Here is a 19,744-nt window from a genome sequence, read left to right as displayed (position 1 = left end):
TGAAGAAACCTACCCAGGCTTGACGGAGAACCTACCATACTGGTTATCTAGCTTAATAGAGTGTGAAATAAGCGGGAGTGCTTTATATCTGAGTGAACGTCTTAATTCAGCGGCCGATGGTTGGGCCAAAACAAGGAATCCCAGATAGACAATTTTATGAGCTATCAAAATGTTTTCACCACCAATTTTCCACACTTGTTTGTTCCCTTTTTTCCCCTTGGTAAAGACCATTGTGTGAGTTTTGCTCGGGTTAATTTTTAGCCCATTAAGTATAGAATATTCTTCAAACTTGCATATAAGTCTTTGCAAGCCCACTTTGGTCTGATCGAAGAGAAGGAAATCATCAGCATATGTCAACCACGAGAGCCTGAGATCCTCCAGTTTTGCGTTCACCAAACCTGCATCTCGGAGAAACTGCCCTACATCTGCCAAATAGAGAATAAAGAGGCAAGGAGCTAAGGAACAACCCTCTCTAACCGCAATACGTGTCCTTATTCTTCTAGAGAGGGCTCCCTCTAAGTCAATCCTTATATGAACCCCTGAGTTCTCATACATTGCCATAATTAGGTGAAGAAGGCCTGCCGGGATCCCCCACCTTGATAATTTTGCCCAAAGCCGAGACCTGATAACCAGATCAAATGCATTTGAGAAATCGATTGAGGCGACAAAGAGTACCACCAAATTTTCCCCATGTTGAACTTTGTAAGGCAGTTAGAATAAAGCCATTTAGGTCAGTTGAGTGGCGAACCCTAAAGCCTGTTTGTTGTTTCAGAAGGTTATGGTTCTCCTTAATCCAAACATTGAGATGAGAAAGAAGCATAGAGGCAAAAAGCTTACAATCCGCATCAATCAGAGAGATTGGTCTGTAGTTCTTAACCAGAGTCTGTTGACCTCTTTTAAAGATGGTAACAATGGGGGCAGTCTGCCAGCTAGTTGGAACATTACCAGTATTTGCTATATCTTGAAATAGCATGCAGAGAAGCTTTGCCCACATTTCTGGTTCGGCTTTCAGAGTATTATTCGTAAGGCCGTTAGGGCCAGGAGCCCTATATTTTTTCTTAGCTTTGGCGATTAGCCCAACTATTGTCTCAGTCAATTGCGGGCACCCACCTAACATTAAGTACTTTCCCCCCAGTTGCACAACATTCTAACCCTTCTTCCCATTTACCAAAGAGTTCGGTATAGTGATCTACCCATTGGACCTCGGGATGGCATTCAATTGGTCAATAACCGCAACATGGACTTGAGCTGAGAGAATAGCCCAAAAAGCCTCAATATCCCTTTTAACCAAGAGTCTCAACATATGCTCTGCATCATTTTGCAGCAAACTGGATTTTCTTGATTTACAATAGTTTTATATTTTTGACGTATGTATTTAATTTTAACTTTTTTATTATCCCGGTCAATGTCAATCAATTGGACTTCTCTAATAAGTTTGCGTGTGTGGACCTTTTCATTAGGTAGCTCCTGATCAAACCTATGGACATGGACTCTTTTGGAGATACCCTTCTTGAGTGAGTCATAAATGATGCGTTGAAGAGCATTCAAGAAAGTGTCAAAGTGTAAGGTGTTAAAAACCACTTGTTTCCACAGGAGCAAAGTATGATCTAGTAAGGAGATGAGTTGACCGTTGAGGAGATTAATATTAACCGGCGACCATCATACCCCAGTCCCATGGCCCACAGTTTTTAATTGTTGTGGTCCCCCAGAAGACATCTTCGTTGAGAAAAAGAATGAAACCGACAGGGACCTATGATCACTCCAGGGGTTAAAAGAAACCTGGACCTCAGACGAGAGAGAGGACAGAGAATGGTCTACGAAGACAGTCTATAGTAGATGATGACAAACCTCTATGCCATGTAGGGCATAGAGGAAGAGTAGAATCATAGGAACCATTCAAACATATTAGACCCACCGATTCCATAGAGAGATTCCAAAGTCTACCGCAAGCAAATTTCTGACCTCTCTGATTATCATCCTCTAAATCCTGTCCCAGGTCCCCATAATTGGCCTCAGATGAGATAGAGCAATCAGAAATGAGATCTCCAGCCAGGATCACTTTCCCCCTGGTATGGAGAGATCTCGAAGCGAGAGCCATATCCGTTAACTTTCTCAAAAAAGGCTCAAGGGCAGCAAGGCCTTTATACCAATAGATGTTAATCATAAGAATGTTAACCATGACCTCTCCAGAAAGAGACTCCAATGCTAAATTAACAAATTGCGTGTCTGAAAGAACCACATTCCTAAGGCCAAGAGAAGCTCTTATCCTGATGAGAAGACCCCCTGAAGCCCTTCCTCCTAGACTAGGTTTAGCATTTTGGGAGTACATTTCAAAGCCATCAATGAAGGGGGTATGGGGGTGAGAGCAGCCAGGTTTCCTGTAGATAGAAGCAGTCAGAACCATTGATCATAGCCGCTGTGTCGGTATTAGTTAGGAGATGTAAATTTCCCCTGGAGTTCCAGGATAGAAAAGTGAGTTTATTAGGGGCCATATTGTTAATTACTGGGTCCAGACTCATAAGGGAATACTCATTGCCACAGGCCAGAGGTAACTTGGGCCCAATTTCTGGCATGTCCGTTATTTCTGGCCGTAAATTGCCTCCGTTGAGGCTGCAAGACCTTTTCTGGGTGATAGACCATAGTAAGATTTCCCCTATACTCTTCAGATCCTCCATAGGGACTAGAGAGCTGAGTGGATTTTAGCAATCTTATTTCAATACCAAGTTGCATTAGGCCCTCTTTTTGACCCATTAGGAGGTCCAACACCACTCTAGATTTCAAAACGACATTACTCTGATCCACACGATCCTTAGAAGAGAAAAAAATCCTTTCCAAGCCATAGCTAGAGATGAGAGAAAGAGGTGTCAATTGATGAATGATTTTCAGGATATTCCCATGGTTCAAACAAAGAGGCGAAGATTGTGTGGCAGGAGCCGCCAGGGGGCGCCGAGACGTGATGTAGCTTCTCGGCTGATCTCCCCAGGGTGATTATTTTTCAATCTGGGCCCCCCCAGCCCCATTAGAGCCACGTCCAAACCCCCCTGGGGGCTGTATGGTGGCGTTGTGATTTCGGGGAGCGCAGCCCCGGTGATTGGAGGTGCCAGGATCCAGGAGTTTGCAGCCTCCCAGGTGGCGGGCGGCCGAAGCCGAGAGCCCGAGCCCGCCTAGGAGAGGCGCGCCTAGCTGACCATCGAGCGGTGGGGGAGGGGCGGAGGCTCCGGGTACTGTGCTTTGGCCAGGGCTGGTGCCCCCCCACAGCTGTATTGCGGCCTTGAGGCCCCCCTCCGCGACCTGTGGCAGAGCTCTCTATGCAGGACAACAACCAGTCGGAGGTATCAGACAGTCAAGCTATGTGCCGCAGCATGGCAGCCCTGCTTGAGGAGATCCGAGGTTTTAGGGCGGACATAGGTAAAAGGCTGGACACTCTTGATAAGAAGGTGGATGATGTTGAAGACCGTGTCCAGGCCCTCGAAGCTAACCAGTCTTCAGCCGTCCTCTTTGAAACTCATGAGGCTGGCAAAGGTGGAGAGGATCACGCTCAAGTTGGAAGATCTGGAAAACCGGGAGCGACGATCAAATCTGCGTTTTATGGGTGTTCCGGAACAGGAGGGGGAGACGCAGGCCGATATCGTGAGGAAGGTCAAGGAAATCATTAGCATTTTGTTTGGTGGAGACAATACTAATGTCCCTACAATCGACAGAGCTCGTAGGGCTGGTGGTCGCGTAGGCGGTCCTCGCAAGAGGGGACCTATCAACTGCAATGACGCCAAGGCTTCCATCTACCAAGACCTTTCAGCGCTCACCCTTGCGCGCTGCAGGCTCTGTGGGCCCTTGACGAAGTGGCTGCAGGCCAGGGGAGTGCGCTACAGGTGGGGACACCCGTTCTTGCTTTCATTTGAGTTCAATGGAAGAAGTATTCTCTTACCTCAGAAGTTGACATTCAGAAGACGATGAAGGAGTTGCTGGGTGATCCTCCCCCCCCGCCCCCCCGAGCGTGGTACAGTGAGCGATTGGCGTCCACAGGATCGTCAAGGGGAGTCCTCGGAATCTCATGGGCGGAGACGCGTTCGGGGGCATAGGAAATACAGAAAGATTGCTCCGCCCTCCCCGGGGCAGCCAATGTCATGAGGGAGAATCAGTTTTTTTCTCTTCAATGAGGTTGTAAAGTAACTGAAGGGAGCTTCCGGCTGGCTGGCCGGGCTGGATCTCTATGCTTTGGGTTTTTTGGAATGCAACCCTGTTTGAATGGTTGAATGAACTCTTGTCTTTTTTGCTTGGGGCTGGGGGGGGCTCAGCATTTTGTGGTGTATTAAGAGTTTTATTGCCCATGTGGAGGTGATCCATGGTGGTCTGGGGGCTCGGCAATCTGTTGATGCAGTCCTTTTAGATGCTCAAATGTTGGGGGGGGGGGGTCGGTGAGGGTGTTGGGTTTGTGGGGTGGGGGGTGGTTGGAGCGACTTTGTTCACAGGACTCCTTCAACTGATGGGTGGTTTCTGTGTGTGCTCTGAGGACTTGGGGCTGGCTCTGCAGGAGGGCAGCCATTGGGCCTTGAATAGACAATCAGGCTTCCCTAATGGATGACCTGGTTAAGCCAATGTCAGTGGGGTCCCTTAATGGGCGTGGTCTGAACTCTCCGACCAAGAGGTCCCTGGTATTGAGGGAGTTTGTGAGGCTGAAGCTTCACTTTCTCTTTGTGCAAGAGTCCCATTGGATTAAGGGGAGGGAGCCCGCTTTTAAGTCCAAAGCTATTCAGCAGATGTTTCTGTCCTCATACGGGGCGAAGAGGCAAGGGGTTGTGCTTTTGGTTTCCCCTGATGCCCATTTCTCGCCCAGAGAGTCGACCCAGAAGGGCGCTACATTATGGTTAAGGGAGAGGTGGAGGGGTGTCTTCTGACTCTGGTGGGAGTATACGCCCTGAATGTAGGGCAAGATGCTTTTTGGCAGGGGTTGGGCATGAAAATCAGGGATTTTGCAGAGGGAGCATTGATAGTCGGGGGTGACTTTAACATGGTCTTGCACCCTGATAGAGACAGGAAACTTTCTAAATCTAGTTCTAACCTTGGACCTCAGGCGAAGCTAGCGGACTCTTTCCGCCGGGTAAATGAGGATCTGGGCCTGATGGATGCGCATCCATCGGATGATGGTCGTGAACCCTTTTTCACTTTTTTCTCTGCAGTCCACCATTCCTTCTCCATGATAGATTATGTGTTCGTGGACTCCGCGACCCGGGAATGTATTACAGATTTTTGCGTTGAAACTATCCCCTGGTCTGACCACGACCTGGTTCGGGTCAAGCTTGGTCTCCCCGCAGTGGAACAGCGCCATCCTCGATGGATATGTAACGATTCCCTACTACAGGATAAGGATCTTAGGCAATCCCTTCTAGCTTATATCGAGGAATTCTTTCTTTTGAATGAAATGGGAGAAGTCGGAATTAGAAATGTATGGGACGCATTTAAGGCCACGGTCAGGGCCATTCTAATGGAGATGGGAGCTAGGAGAAAGAAAGATCTAGAGAGGAGCGCAAACTAAGGGAGCAGATCCATACCATTCAGCCGGGGGGATAAAATGAAGTCGCAGATGAGCTCGGATGACTGCGAGAGACTACAACGTCTTAGAGCAAAGTTGTCCGCACTCATGGTGGGTCAGATGGAGAGAAAGCTGGTGTTTCTGAAGCAGCGCTATATGGAGAGGGGGGAGAAGGCAGACAAGATTCTTGCCTGGCGGCTGCGAGAACTTCGTCAGAGCAGGCGTGTTAACTGTATTATTTCTCTGGCGGGTGAGAGGCGGTTGGGTGATACTCAAATAGGGGAGCAGTTCAAGATGTACTATGAACAACTTTACACGTCAGACTATGGTGGGGACGGAGTTGATATAGACCGGTTCTTTGACCCTCTCCCTATCCCACATCTCGCTCAGGAGAGTTCTGCCTCACTGGACCTTCTCATATCGCCCCAGCAAGTTGCGGATGCTATCTCCTCTCTGAAGAGTGGTACGGCTCCAGGGGATGATGGATTCTCGGTTCGGTTCTTTAAAAATGTTGTTCCGCTTTGGCCCCTTTCTTAGCTAGAGTGTATAAGGACGCCCTCGAGTCTGGGTCTCTCCCCCCTTCAATGATGTCGGCCTTGATAGTGGTTATTCCGAAGGAGGGAAAGGATCCCTCACTTTGTCAGTCCTACAGGCCTATTTCCCTTCTTAATGTAGATGTCAACATTTTGGCCAAACTTTTAGCAAATAGGATGTCCAAATTCCTTCCCTCAATGGTCCATGGGGACCAAGTGGGATTGGCGTCGGGGCGCGGACAACATCAGGAAAACGCTGGGTCTGATGTATGAGGTGTCCAAGCAGGAGTGGGAGGCTTATCTCCACTCGCTGGACTCTGAAAAGGCCTTCGATCGCATGGAGTGGCCATTTATGGGGAAGGTGCTTCGTAGGATGGGCTTTGGTGATAGATTCTGTGGGTGGGTCTCCGCCTTATATAATGGTCCATGTGCGCGGGTCCTCGCTAGCGGCTCTACTTCATCGGGATTTCCGCTTTCGAGGGGAACTCGCCAGGGTTGCCCTCTTCCCCCCCCCTCCTATATGCTTTGGCATTGGAGCCATTCGCCATTGCGGTCAGAAATGACGAAGGAGTTGCGGGGGTGAAATGTGGGGACTTTGATTTTAAATTCTCTCTTTTTGCGGACGATATCTTGGTGGACATGTCTGAGATTCAGAACTCTCTCCTGTGGTTGTTGGATATAATTCGATGCTTTGGGGCATTCTCTGGGCTCAAAATTAATCTATCCATATCCTGCATTATGTCTATGGGTAGGCTAGACCAAGCGACCAGTGATAAGGCAGAGGTGTTGGGGATGAGAGTGGAGCACTCTTTTACTAGGTATTTGGGCACCAACATACCTAGGGATCTGGGTAGGATCTATGAGTTGAACTCCTCCCTCCCCTGCAAGCCAAGATATTTAGTGACCTGGTCAGATGGGCTCCTCTCACACTGTCCTGGTTCGGGCGGATGGTTAGTGTAAAAATGAATATACTCCCCCGTCTCCTCTACCTCTTCTCGGCTCTCCCCTGTATTATTCCAGATTCCATTTTTGAATCCCTTCGTTTCCATCTCCTTCGGTTTGTCTGGGGTGGTAAGAGAGCTAGAGTGAAATTTGGTATCTTGACACTTCCAAAGGCGCTCGGGGGGTTTGGCCTTCCGGATATTAAGTTGTACTATAAAGCAGCTCAGTTGCGGGCGATGCTTGAACATCTTAGGGATGACATAAGGACATATTGGACATATGTCGAAGATGTGCAGGTCCATCCATAGAAGGTCAGAGACTTGCTCTAGGCTCCCCCACGCTCTCTGCCAGTGGTGGCTAAATCTCACCCAATCCTTTCGGTTCTATGGGCACTATGGAAGCCGAATAGGGACAATAAGCTTCTCTCTTCATGGCCTTCCCCCGGTCGTCTTTGTGGGGCCCCCTGCTCAATTTGGGGACCCGGGACTTTCGCGGGACACAGTCGTGGTTGGATCAGGGGCTAGAGAGGGCTGCGCAGTTGTTTAACCAGGGTTGTTTTATTGACTTTGCCCAGTTATCTGAAGCTCTCCCGGAAAAGCCAATCTCCATCTTTGATTATTTGCGGCTCAAGGACATCCTTACTCAAGCGGACTTGGTGGATCCCCTCTCTCGTCCTTAGCCTCCACAAACATTTTCTCATAGGGAGTCAAAGTCCAGGAAGGGCTCTCTTTCCAAGATCTACAATGTTTTGGTGTCAGCTAATTTAGAGGCCAGGCAGGGGTTTAAAAGTGTATGGGAGGAGAGGGTGGGTGAGTCCTTAGATCGAGTTTGGGAATCCGTATTTAGGGTAACTTTTGAGGGGAAGCTCTAGACCGCAGCCATGGAGCACAATTTTAAGCTCTTGCATTCCTGGCATCGCCCCCCTGTCACCTTGTCTAGAATGTTTCCTAATGTGTCCCCCATGTGTCCAAGAGCATGTACAGGCAGAGGAACGTGGTTTCATATGTGGTGGGAGTGTCCGGTCATTAAGGGTTATTGGGAAGAGGTGCTCAGCTGTATCAGGGACATTCTGGGTTCATCCCCCTCCCTCCACCCTTTGGAGATCCTACGGAGTACTCCTAGGCCGGAGTCTGAGACGCCGCTCTTCTCTAAATTGACAAGGGCTATGTTGAGGGCTGGGAGATTGGCCCTAGCCCAGAAATGGAAAAGTCCCCAGGTCCCAACGAAAGCAGAATGGTTGAATAAACTTTTGTCAATGTTTACCTACGAGAAACTTGCAGCTATAGCTGATGATAATATGTCTTCTTTCCTGCAGAATTGACTATTGTGTTGTTAAGTGAAGATTGCAAAGCCTTGAAGCTTTAATGTAATTGGACTCGGCAGGAGACTTAAGACGGTGTGGTTGTGTCGGGGCTTTTATTTATTTTTATTTTTTTTTAATTTATTTTTTTAGGGACCTTACCGTCGGAGAGAGGTCATAAGGGTGTTGCCCTTTGGTTAAGACTTAGGCTCAAACTCCAGTGCGCACTTTGTTTGTTCTTCCTGTATAGCTCCTTGTTTGGGGGGGGGGGGTTTCGGGGTGGCGGCTGGATGGGTAGGGAGGGTGAGGATATATAATGTTCCTTTGTTTTTTCTCTTTTGGGTTTGTTGGTAAGGTTTTTCGTTTTGCTTTGTCATTAGATGTTTACTGTGTGTTTGTTGCTATTTGTAAAACTTAATAAACACAAAGTGGAAAAAAAACAAATAGGCATGTCCTGACACCAAAGACTAGTAAGTTGCAGAATTTCTAGTGGGTGTTTATCCCCCAATGGTTGGGGAAGTGAGTCAGCAATATATTTAGTGAATTGATTTAAAGAGTCAACTTCCAAATCAGGACCCCTTGCACCCCTTAAAATGGTCCTATTTTGGGTTGCATAAGGACCCACGGGATATCTTTCATGACCATTGAGAAGGGCCCTGTTTGATGGCTTTAATTGAGCAGTGTTTAAGATATTAGGAACATAGAGATCCCCCACAGTCCTGAATCCCATAACATGCTCCCCTGAGATCAAATATGTAGAGATCATATAACCCTCAATAGAGCAAGATGAATTGCTATCTATGGTAGAAGAACTAGTAGTGGCGACCATGGCCCGAGCTAAACCTGAAGTCAGGTTAGCATCCACAAAAGAGGGGAGATTTATTCTACACAGATCCTGTAACAATTTTTTCGCCATTTCAAGATTAACCAGGGTCGCAGATATGGGAGTTGTTGTAGACACAGGATGAGTAGAGATTGGGCAGGGTAATGGATTACCGGGAGTAGTGAGGGACTCTATAGCCGGGGAGGGAGCCACGGAGTTACATTCTATTTGACCATTCAGAATAACTAGAGCACTATTATTTATAGTGCTCAGAGAATATTGGAATTACTTTAGGGTTACAAATGGCGTGGGTTTCCTCAGCCTGAGCAACATTCCCCGCAACCACAAGGGGAATATTGTAATTCGGCATAGAACTAATTGACAATGAATCTGTCTGACTGCCTACAGCTATGTTAGTAGGCATTAAAGTAGCCACAGCAGGTACAAGGGCAGCACTAGGAATAGCAGTAGGGGGTACTGCTGCTTCCTGCGGAATATGACCCCCCCTTAGAAGGGGTAGTAGTGCGTATGTGCGGGGAAGCAGTTGGCAAAACCAGATTTTTAAAAACTGTATTAGTAATTGAGTTTATTTTTTTTCATGTTTTTCAGATTTTTGGATTTCTTAGTTTGTTGAGTAAATTTTTTTTTACCCAAAAGGAACAAAGCCCTTTAGATGTACTGCTTGTTTAGAAAGATCTATGAAATCAGAGGATTTCTCTGTAGTGGGGTGAAATTTAGAATCTAGGATAGGAGCAGCGATATCTCCCTTGTGTTGTTTATCCGTTTCTAATGTAATGGAGTCACAGACCGGCATGGAAGAAGAAGGACCTGGAAGATGGACAGCCAACCCTAGTAGGGCTTCTCCAGAGGGGGTATTAGTAATCCCTTTTTCCGGGATAATTGGCGATTTTGCACCTAAGACATGGTCCAAGAGGACTTCCTCATTCTTCAAAGAAGGGATAGGCAAGATTTGAGCACATATTTCCACATTAGGGCCCCTCTTAACTAACAGCCCTTCCGTAACTTCTTGACTTGGCCTAGTAGAATCAGAGCACGATTTAATTTTGGAGGGGTTATCTTCCTTAATAATCTTTACCAACTCTTCAAACCTATCAAGTCCCTCTAACCTGGCGTAGATTTCAGAAAGTAAAAAAGAGAATGTGATCTAACCTCTGCCCAGATATTGTCATAAAGACTAACAAAGGAACTATATTCAGGGGGGAGAGTGTAGGTTGAGTCAATCTTATCCTATCATCAGCCTCTTTGAGGGTATGGTGAAGTATAGAATCACTAGCATATTCCTTTTTCATGTCTGGCAGTAGGCCCCTTTCTCCAAGCCAGTTTTGCTTCTCTGTATACTCATCGATGAAATTAGTGAGTTCAGAGGAAGAACCCATGAAAGCAGCATCGCAGGTTTGTTGAGTTACATTGTTGTTATCAGTAGGCTTAGGTTGTAACTCGCCCTCAGCTATTGGCTTGTCTGCACACTCGATGCGGATATCATCGATATCATTGTGTGCAGTATCAGTCTCTAGTTTCTTTACTACGTCAGCCAAACGCAGATGATCCAAAGTAGGCACTGTCAAGGCTGAGTGAGGAGGTTTAAGAAGGGTACTGGTTTCTGTTCTTTTCCCAAAATAATTGGAGATTTTTTTCCCTGAATTGGTTCACCTAATGTGCCCATTTTAGATTTTATTTTCGGAGTATTAAGCAGCATTTTCATTAGGAGTGTTTTAAAAACTGTAGGTTTCATAGTAGGAGTAACAGCGTTTCCTACAGAAGCAGCAGAGAGGTTCACGTGAATAGAGGAAGTGTGAGTAAACACCCCACCAGAGGAGGACACATCCATAGATAAGTTGGAGTGGGAAATATTATGGTTATTGTCCCCCTCTAGTATTGAAAAATGCGGGACATTGACAGCATTAGGGACAACAGAAGGTTCTATAGAGTTAGAACCAGAACCATCCATCAAGGAGCCAGACAAAAGTAGTTTTAATTGTGACAAAATCTGAGTCAAATGAATAGTATTGACCATAATATTGTTTGAGTAGTCGGAACCGGGCCTCGCTCTTAATGAGCAGCCACCATCATCCAAGTTTAAGGCTATAGTAGCTGCTAGACGTTCTTCCTGAGCATCTATGGAAATATCCCGTTTTCCATTAAAGATGCAGCTATTGTCGGCTAAAGTATGTGGTGTAATGCCCATGATGTTGAATACCTCACTCCTATCTTGAGAGTGGATTTGAGCATGTACCGTGCTTTTCAAAACAAGCACTTGTGTATGCGGGGGCTTACCCGGAGAGATAGGACAGGAAATCAAGGAAGGTATGGCTTCTTTGAGATCAGGTGAAATAACCTCCATGGCAGGTTGCACGGAGTCCAGAGAAGCCTCCATAACTGACTGACTCCTAAGGCCTTTACGTGTCATCCAAAAAGAGAAGCAAGCTGTGCTCAGAGATACAAGAACCAGGGAGAGAGAAGTATCAACAAAATAGACAACTCTCTAGGTAGCAGAGGCAGGGTATCAGTGTTGAATAGAGAAAATCGGTATTGCAGACAGATAAAGTGCAGTTTGTGAAAATAGAGCTAAACTCTTTGGGAGAGTACAGAAAGGTCAAAATGCACAGAGTAGAAATGGTGGGTAAAGGGAATCAGTAGATAAAAGTCAATAGAAATGACCACTAAAATGCATTAGAACACACAAATATGAATCCTACATTTAAAATCAGGAAACACATAGGGAGAGATGTATTAATCAATTATCGATTAACTAATGGTATATAAAACTTATGAAGGAGTAAAAGTCACACAGATCTGCAAATGTCCGAGTAAGTCCAAAGTCACAGGGTAAGGAACGCCCGACAGCTTAAGGAGCTGCCAGAGTCCGACTCTCCCCCCTCACCCTGGTGACTAATATAAGTTAGGATGACCAGTAGGGCAAGTAGGGACCCTGGCTTAAAATATTCACTGAGTCACTATTGGTGGGTAGAATATCCGTTGGACAAGGACACAGGTCACAGCCAAACAGCAAAACAGAAGCTCCAGCCCTTACTGCCTCCAGGACTTAACGCCGCAAGGGTGGTTGGGCTGGCAATTTGTGATGTCTGGAAGTCACGTGATCCGTCACGTGTTCTAAGAGGGCTCCGCCCCCTCCAGGAAGCAGGTGGAGCAGCACGAGCTCTACTCGCAGTGCTGCTGTGAGGTAGCTGCAGACAGGAGAGGGCGTTGGAAGGACAAAGCGCTCCTTCAAAGTTTCACAATACACTGCAATTGAACCAGCTCAAAGGTGTCTCGAGACGATGAGAAAGAGTTCCAGCTGCTTCAGGACTTCTGGATTGCTGGGAGGCCCCATCCAAGGGCAAGGCGAGTCCTTTAGTTCTGCACTTTCACCAGAAAGTAGTCCTTCACCGCTAATGAGCTGGATCCTGGTTGCAGTGCACAGGCAGCAAAGTTTTAGTCCACAGCAGCATCACCCCCACTGTTCCCTAGTGGGAATAAGGGAGCAGAGCTTCACTCAGTGTCAGATTCTGTCTTCACCTCCATGGAAGAGGATTTGCTGCCCTTACAAAGTTGGATTGGTCTAAATGAAGCCCGTTTACAGGGGTCCAGTCCGGGCTGCTTCAACAACTTTCATTTGCTTTATGACATCATACCCAGAGCCCTTTGCATAAAGTGAGGGTGAACAGGAAGTTGTAGAGAGACCTTGCAGAAACCAATAGGTTATATTCATTATCTCTCCCTCTCTCCCTCTTCCCTCCCCCCACCTCTCTCTTGCCCCTTCCCATTGCTACAGACTCAGAGGGACTCCAGTGATCTACACCCTGGAGTGAGTGTCTTTATGTCATGTCAGGACTGCCTCTGAAGCACAAGTTCCCAGGAGACCTCCAGGAGACGGTTCCTGTGCCCTGGGAGTGTGTTGTTGGCCTTTCTCTGGGGGAATCAAAGAGGCCACTTCCTGGGCATTGTCCTGCATGGCAGTTGTGGAGACAGCCAGGAAATACACATCAGCCCTGTCAAATCTGTAGCACTGCTTAGTATTCTGGCACTAATATTTTATCCAAATGCTGTGGCTGCATATTTGTGCGACCGCAGTAACCACCATCTCACATGTTTACAAGTTAAACATGCCACCAGACTGTCTAGGACACACAATTAGGTTTTTAATCTGAGATGCAGATAAATAAAAAACCACCTCGCTTGTAGGAACTGTGTGTTCGAGCAGATATCAGGAATGCAACTGGGATATTTGAACCCACCCTGATGCCAGTGCAGAGCAGTTGCTGTAGGTGTCAGGAGACTTCATAGCAAAGGCACACACATGAATGCACTATGCTTTTGGCATGGAGCCTTATAAAGAGAGGGGGCAGGATTAGCAGACCTCTCTTTCAGAAACAGAACTACCTGCATTATTTAATGAAAAAATGAAAAAACAGCACAAAAAATGTTTTTTTTTTAAAAAAAAGCTTGGCTATTCTGCTCTTGCGAGATGGCATTCTATCACTTGTTTATTATACAGTCTTCACAGAATGTTTTTATGGAAAGGGATTGATCCATTTCTCAAACATACTTATTAAACAGCTCCAACCCAAAGTCGCTGGAGTAGCAAGGGAGCATGTAACTTAACGAAGTAAAGGGCCGCCCGAGTAAAGGAGGAGATCAAACTAAACAATTATCATATGAAATGGTAACACCTTGGCAATTTCGAGCATTTTCTTCCAATATGCCTTTTAGGTTCAAGTTCCTGGATAAGAGTTTGCTAAGCTTTGAAAGTGTTTTTAAGTGTACAGCAGATGTGAGCTAACAGTGGATTCAGAAGGTGCATGTAAAGTTCATGTTCCCACTACCAATGGTCAGTGTTGGAAACCATAGGGTGGGCGTCTCATCAGGAAGAAAGAAACTGGTACTCTTCCTTGCCTGAAAAAGCTGCCACCTTGGCAAAGTGCTGGCCTAAAACATTCAAAGGCGTTTGGCAACGAAAGACCACCACTGCTTTAAGACAACATCCTACAGATAGTAAACAGGACTGCTAGGACACTTTTGTTAAAAAGAGTTGCCTCACCGAGCGGTCTGATGTTCATAACTGAAAAATAAAAAAGGGTAAGATGTGGGACTCCAGCATGTAAGTTGAAATGCCATTATATAGAGCACTAAAAGTCTCATGGCGCAATTCTTCAGGTGCAACACAAACCATATACGTTAACAATTGGCGTAATGAGCATGAATGCACATAACTTGATGGGGAGCAGCAGCCAATCAGATTGCTTGTGACACGGGCTGCATCTGCCAGCAGGACCGTGTCATGAGCAGTCCGATCGCTTTGCGCTCCCGCACCTCATCTTCACCATCGGCTCTGCACCATTCATCTTAAAGAAATAACTTTGACATAAAGCAGCTTTTGCTCGTTTCCTCCTTATTCGCCCCACCCCAGGCAGCCTTCTCTGCAGCACCATTTACGCAATAGAAAGAGAGCACTTTCTTTTGAGCTCCCTTTCCATTTCTCTCGGCAACCATGTTTGGTAAATGTTCCTTTTCATTTTCGAAATCATATTCGTGCGCGATCAATTTTGCAAAAATGAAAAGGGATCCATGGCTCATGAGTCATGTCCCCGCCAAGCGCTCGTATAACAAGAACAGCCCTGGCTGTGGACGGCCCTGACTGCGAATTGCACTTCAGGCCTTGTTAAAGGCTACAGCAACACTTACTGGTGGGTCATTAAGAGCCCGTACATCTCACAGCTGTGGACTTTAAAGATGACTTACTAGTTAATGGGCAGTCAAATAAACATTACCATTTCACAGAACAGTCGATGCTCATGGACAGGTTTCATCAAAACGGGTTTAGCTCACTACCATACATCATGTGGTGAGGAAAACACATGTGTATCTGTGGTGCACATTAGAATTTGCTACAGTCTATCACAGCTATCTGTGACCGTGATGCGACCGGGTTTCAAGCCACCTCGCATCGCCTGCCTTTTTTTCTGGGCATATGCCTTGGACAATGAACTTTAAGCAGAGCCTCTCTACTGGCCAAGGCTCTTTCTCATCTAGGTGCTCTGGTAACCCAAGGGGGGAGGGCGCGTGTGCGTGTGTGTGATCTGAAGTTATCTCTGCTGTCTCAGGCTTTAGAACTATAGCAGATCCATCCAAACTATGATACCGCGCCTGTAGCACATTCTAATGCATACCCCAGATGAACGTGTGAATTTTCCTCACCACATGCGTTTTTGGCAGTAGTGCGCTAAACCAGGATGGAGTGTTCTGTGAAATGGTATTGTGTATGTGACTGCCCATTAACTAGTAAATAAGCTTTAAAGTCCACAGCTGTGAGCTGTGGTCGGTACATCGGGGATACAAATATAAGTGCTTCGCAAAATGGCAGACAGCAACACAGGCTTCCCCATTGTCTCCTGATGAAAATGGAATAAAGTAATTAGGTCGTTTCTGTGAAGACGACAATCGAGCTAATGTTCTCCCACCGATGATAATGGGCCATAACAAGTAAAGAGTAACTTAAACAAGGTAACGCATTTTTCCTTCTTTAACTATATACTTCAGCTAGAACACCCATGTCGATACCGGATGCTAACAGACCGCCATCTCGAATGCAGAGAGGGTGGCCGCGCCACAGCTATCCAGTAGAGGCTGCAACCGAGTTGGTTATGGTTATTTGCACAGACAGTGTAGGCCTGACACTTTGGATTCCACAAGATTTATTTAAAAAGGATCACTCGATTGCGGTTAGGAGTAAAAAAAAATATTCCTGTATATCACATAGTTCATCAAACTTTAAATAAGGGGGTGGGGGCAAGTGACCGGAGGAAAGTGCAGGCCCATTCTCGGGAGTAACAGGTCTGTCTCTTAAGTGCCTGGCATTAGGTTCTGGGTGCTTTGGCATAGCAAGGGACACAGAGTAACCAGGGCAGTTCATAATCTTCGAAAACGTCTAGACTTTAGGAGGCTAGTGGGTGGCTGCGGCCATGCCACAGTGCAAGCTAAAAAGTGGGGTCTGCAAACATTTGATGAATGAGGGTTTTTAGGAGCCCTTTCAACATGGTATAGCTATAGTTTTCCTGTCTTGGTGATCAGAGCAGCTCATACTGGTTAGTGGATGTCATGAGAGCAAAGGGTTTTCCTTCAAGGTTGACATCGTTTGTACTCTAAGGGATTCAGTCATCTGAAGACCTTACGGGTTTGGGTTGGTAAGAAGCAACTAAGTTGCTAGCATATTTCGGACCTGTATTCTGGAGACAACTCATCAGTGTGTTAGGCATAAGACTACATTGCACTCAAGGTTCAAAGGGTAACCACCGTAGAGCATTGAGGCCAGGTGTTCTGTGGTGCCTGGTGTTTTCACAAATGAAAAAGAAAATCCAACTAGTCAACTGAGAAAAATGGATTGGAGTCTAAAATAAAGCATTCACTTTCTATTTCGATGCCGGACTATGTTCTTGGTGCAGCAAGGTTGGGCAGCCATGGAGCGGCGAACAAGAATGAAATAAGCAAAAAAGTTAGGTGTTCCAAAATTATTACTTTCAAATAAGTAGAACAGATGTGGAGCGGGTAGCGAATGGGGGATGCGCGAGGGAGAAGCCATCTGTCAGTTCGGAACACAAGCTTGTATCATCTGAGAGAGTGTGTACTGTACAACATGGATAACAGTTTCAAATAGCATCTGGGAAATCTGCCCCGTAGATCAATTTTCTAGCCTAAATGTCCAATCCAAGGTCTTCATAAGAATCTAGAACACTAGTCAGTTTATCTTCTTTTTTTACTACATTTCTCATCTGTTAATTGAAGCAAATGGACTTTCTGTAATTTGAAACTTCCTAATCAAAAGGAACTCTCCTTAGCCTTCTTCCCCTCATTCAGAATTGTACAGAATTCCAACAAGGCGGCCAACTAACAGCCGATTTAAATGTTGAATCCAAGTACTTCAGAAAACTGTACATGGTTAGTGAGTGTTACCGTGTATTATTCATTAAAGGTTGACTGAGCCGATCTTGTATCTATCGAGTTTGGGCATCAAGTGGACACATGATCTAAATTAGAACTTGGTAGGGTTCTTAAGGTGGTCTTGGAGCATAGGTCACTTTCAAGAAAGCTTCAAACTAGAGAATAGCAGACTGGGCCCCTAGCCCCCATCTCACCTGCTCTCCTAGTATGAAAGCCGCAGCTTATGGAGGTGTGTCAACATATTTCATTGACTAGTTACCATATCAATACAAAGGGTAAGCATACAGCGTAAAAGTGGATATTGCTGTGAAAGAGACCTTGGTTTTGGGGCTCATTTTTATTTACCATTTATGTATTTTTTCAAAATCATGTACGGAGTGGGTGGGCCCAGACTACATATGTGCCATTTCGTTGCTTCTGGTAACATTTGAGAGGTTTTTAGTGACTGTAAAAGGGGTTTTCTAATTGTATCATACAGAAAAAAGGCTCCACTTGTTTAAGAAAGGTGCAGTTGATGTTAAAGGAGTCAAACTCAAGGGCTATAGTGTTCACACGATGATGGGAAGAATTGAACTCCTGGATGGACTAGTGGATTTTTGTAATGAACTATGAGAAGCGGAGCAGGAGCGCGATTTGCAGGATTTTACCAAGGTCACTAGATCCATTATATAACCACATTCCTAACAGTAATTATTTGCAATTCACCATACAATTTTCAGAAGCACCGATTCATCCTGTTCCTACACGTTTTTTCAAATAATATTTTTTGTTTTGTTTTTTTAACACCCATGGTGTCATGTTCTATACAAGAGCATATTGCACGGAGTATGCCCCCTTCGTTTGCACTACAGTGAAAAATGTCCCCTTCGTACAAGACTGCAGAAGATCACCTACAAGACAGGGCTCTTCCAGGACAGCCACAGAAGTTGGTCACCAGACCTTCTTCCAATGGATCCAGTGTCGCCTTACACGTATTGCAGCTGGGAGGAACCTGAAGGAGCCAAGTGTCCTGTGCAGGCTCCTTTGGCTTTCTCCCAGGATCTCTGAGGAATGGGTGCAGGGGTCCTCTTCTTATTCAAAAAGAAAGTAAGAACCGAAACTCCCACTAGCCAATCAAAGGTCTGGCCAGCAGACACCCCAGCAGTGGTCCAATCAGGACCACTGGTAGCACAGCTCATGCATACCAGTCAGGCACACTGAAACCACTTTGTGGATTGGGACAGACAGTCCCAACCCACTTCCCACACAAATCCTCAGCTTTCCCCAGGCACTAGAAGTTCATATAGGGATTTTCCTGTCCTCCCAGGCCAGGAAGAAGGGTTAGTGAGAAGTTGGCCAAGGGACAAACAAAAAACCCTGTGTTGTGGCCATGTTTGGACACTAGCCACAGTAGGTAGCCAAATGTGGTAAATGCAGTACGGCTAAAGTAAAATACATCAAGAAATAGCAAAAAGTAACTGCTGCCACCAGCTTGTCCTTTAGGGCCACCTGAAGTAACATAAATCCTCTTGGTATTAGTCTAAGGCAAAACAGAAACGTGTACCCCGATGTACTGCATTGTAAGATGCATTGTACAATGATGAGAAGTTACCAAAAGCGATAACAATGTAACCAGGGGTCAAGTCCTAAAAATTAAAGTGGAGGGACTCCTCAACAAATGCAATGGGATGGGACGTTGCCAGAAATTAGCATATTAAAGGTGAAATGAGCACATTTCATTAAATTGGCTTTACATAACCCCCCAAATTGCACAGGACGATTGGCATTTGCCTTTCATAAAATCAACACACAAAACCAAGAGGATATTTTCTTCTAATAGTGTTTTTGAAAACATTATAAAAAAAAGATGCGCATGTTTTAAACTCCAATAACCAATACAAATGTTTTCCCGGGAACCTGCAGTACTGAAATGGAACATTTCACCTTTAGTTGTTTGTTATTTTTCATCAGGTTATATAGTGCAGTGGTGAAGTGTCCGGCCTGCAAACCTGACTGCGGTTCGATCTCGGAGGTTGGCTTTAATTCGTAAATTCAAAGAGGACATTCAATGTTTCTGATTTTAGCTGGGGGGGACTGAGTCCACCCTCTGAAAAAAGTAAAGTACCCTCGACTTGAGCCCTGAATGTAACAATACTAAGAGAAACAATGTTTCCCAGTACTGACAGCCTGACGGACATGTCCGTTTCCCCATGAAAGAGGAGCAAAAACCAGGCTTTCCTGCACTGTAAAAGTTCAGGTCAGATTACAAAATAAAAGCAAAATGTTTGGGGGTCTGTAGAAATGGGGGGAATGGTGCTGTAAAGAGAAATCTTTCCTAACAGGCAGTGATAAAGACATGCATTGTTAATGTTAGATTGAATTCTCACTAGCCCATGGTTAGATATATCGAGGATGCAACTGCTGGCATTAGATTTAGGTTTCTGGGTGGTTTAAAATCGGGACAAGGAACTGGTTGGAGGGCTTAGCACAGGTTAGGCGGCTTTTGCTACCGACAGCAGCAGAAATAGGAGCCATTGGCTAGGAATGATGCAGCAGCGTCTGGCGGCCATCTGAATTGAAATCAAATGCCACTCTTCATATCCCTTCTATATAGCCGCAGCGGCTTGCATCTACAGTTTTCGGCAAACGTTAGTGGACAGAGTAGACCCCTTCTGTACATA

At 45.8% G+C, this 19,744-nt stretch overlaps 1 protein-coding gene across 2 annotated transcripts in view; it reads right to left on the bottom strand.

The window, feature by feature from the left end:
- The window catches only part of GINM1 (glycosylated integral membrane protein 1), a 161,250-nt gene that overhangs the window by 101,824 nt on the left and 39,682 nt on the right, over positions 1–19,744 (bottom strand). The window lies entirely within an intron of this gene.

The sequence above is a fragment of the Ambystoma mexicanum genome, chromosome 4q (genome assembly GCF_040938575.1).
Source record: "Ambystoma mexicanum isolate Mex_15411 chromosome 4q, UKY_AmexF1_1, whole genome shotgun sequence".
NCBI lineage: Eukaryota > Metazoa > Chordata > Amphibia > Caudata > Ambystomatidae > Ambystoma > Ambystoma mexicanum.
This window is presented reverse-complemented; position numbering and strand designations above follow the sequence as displayed.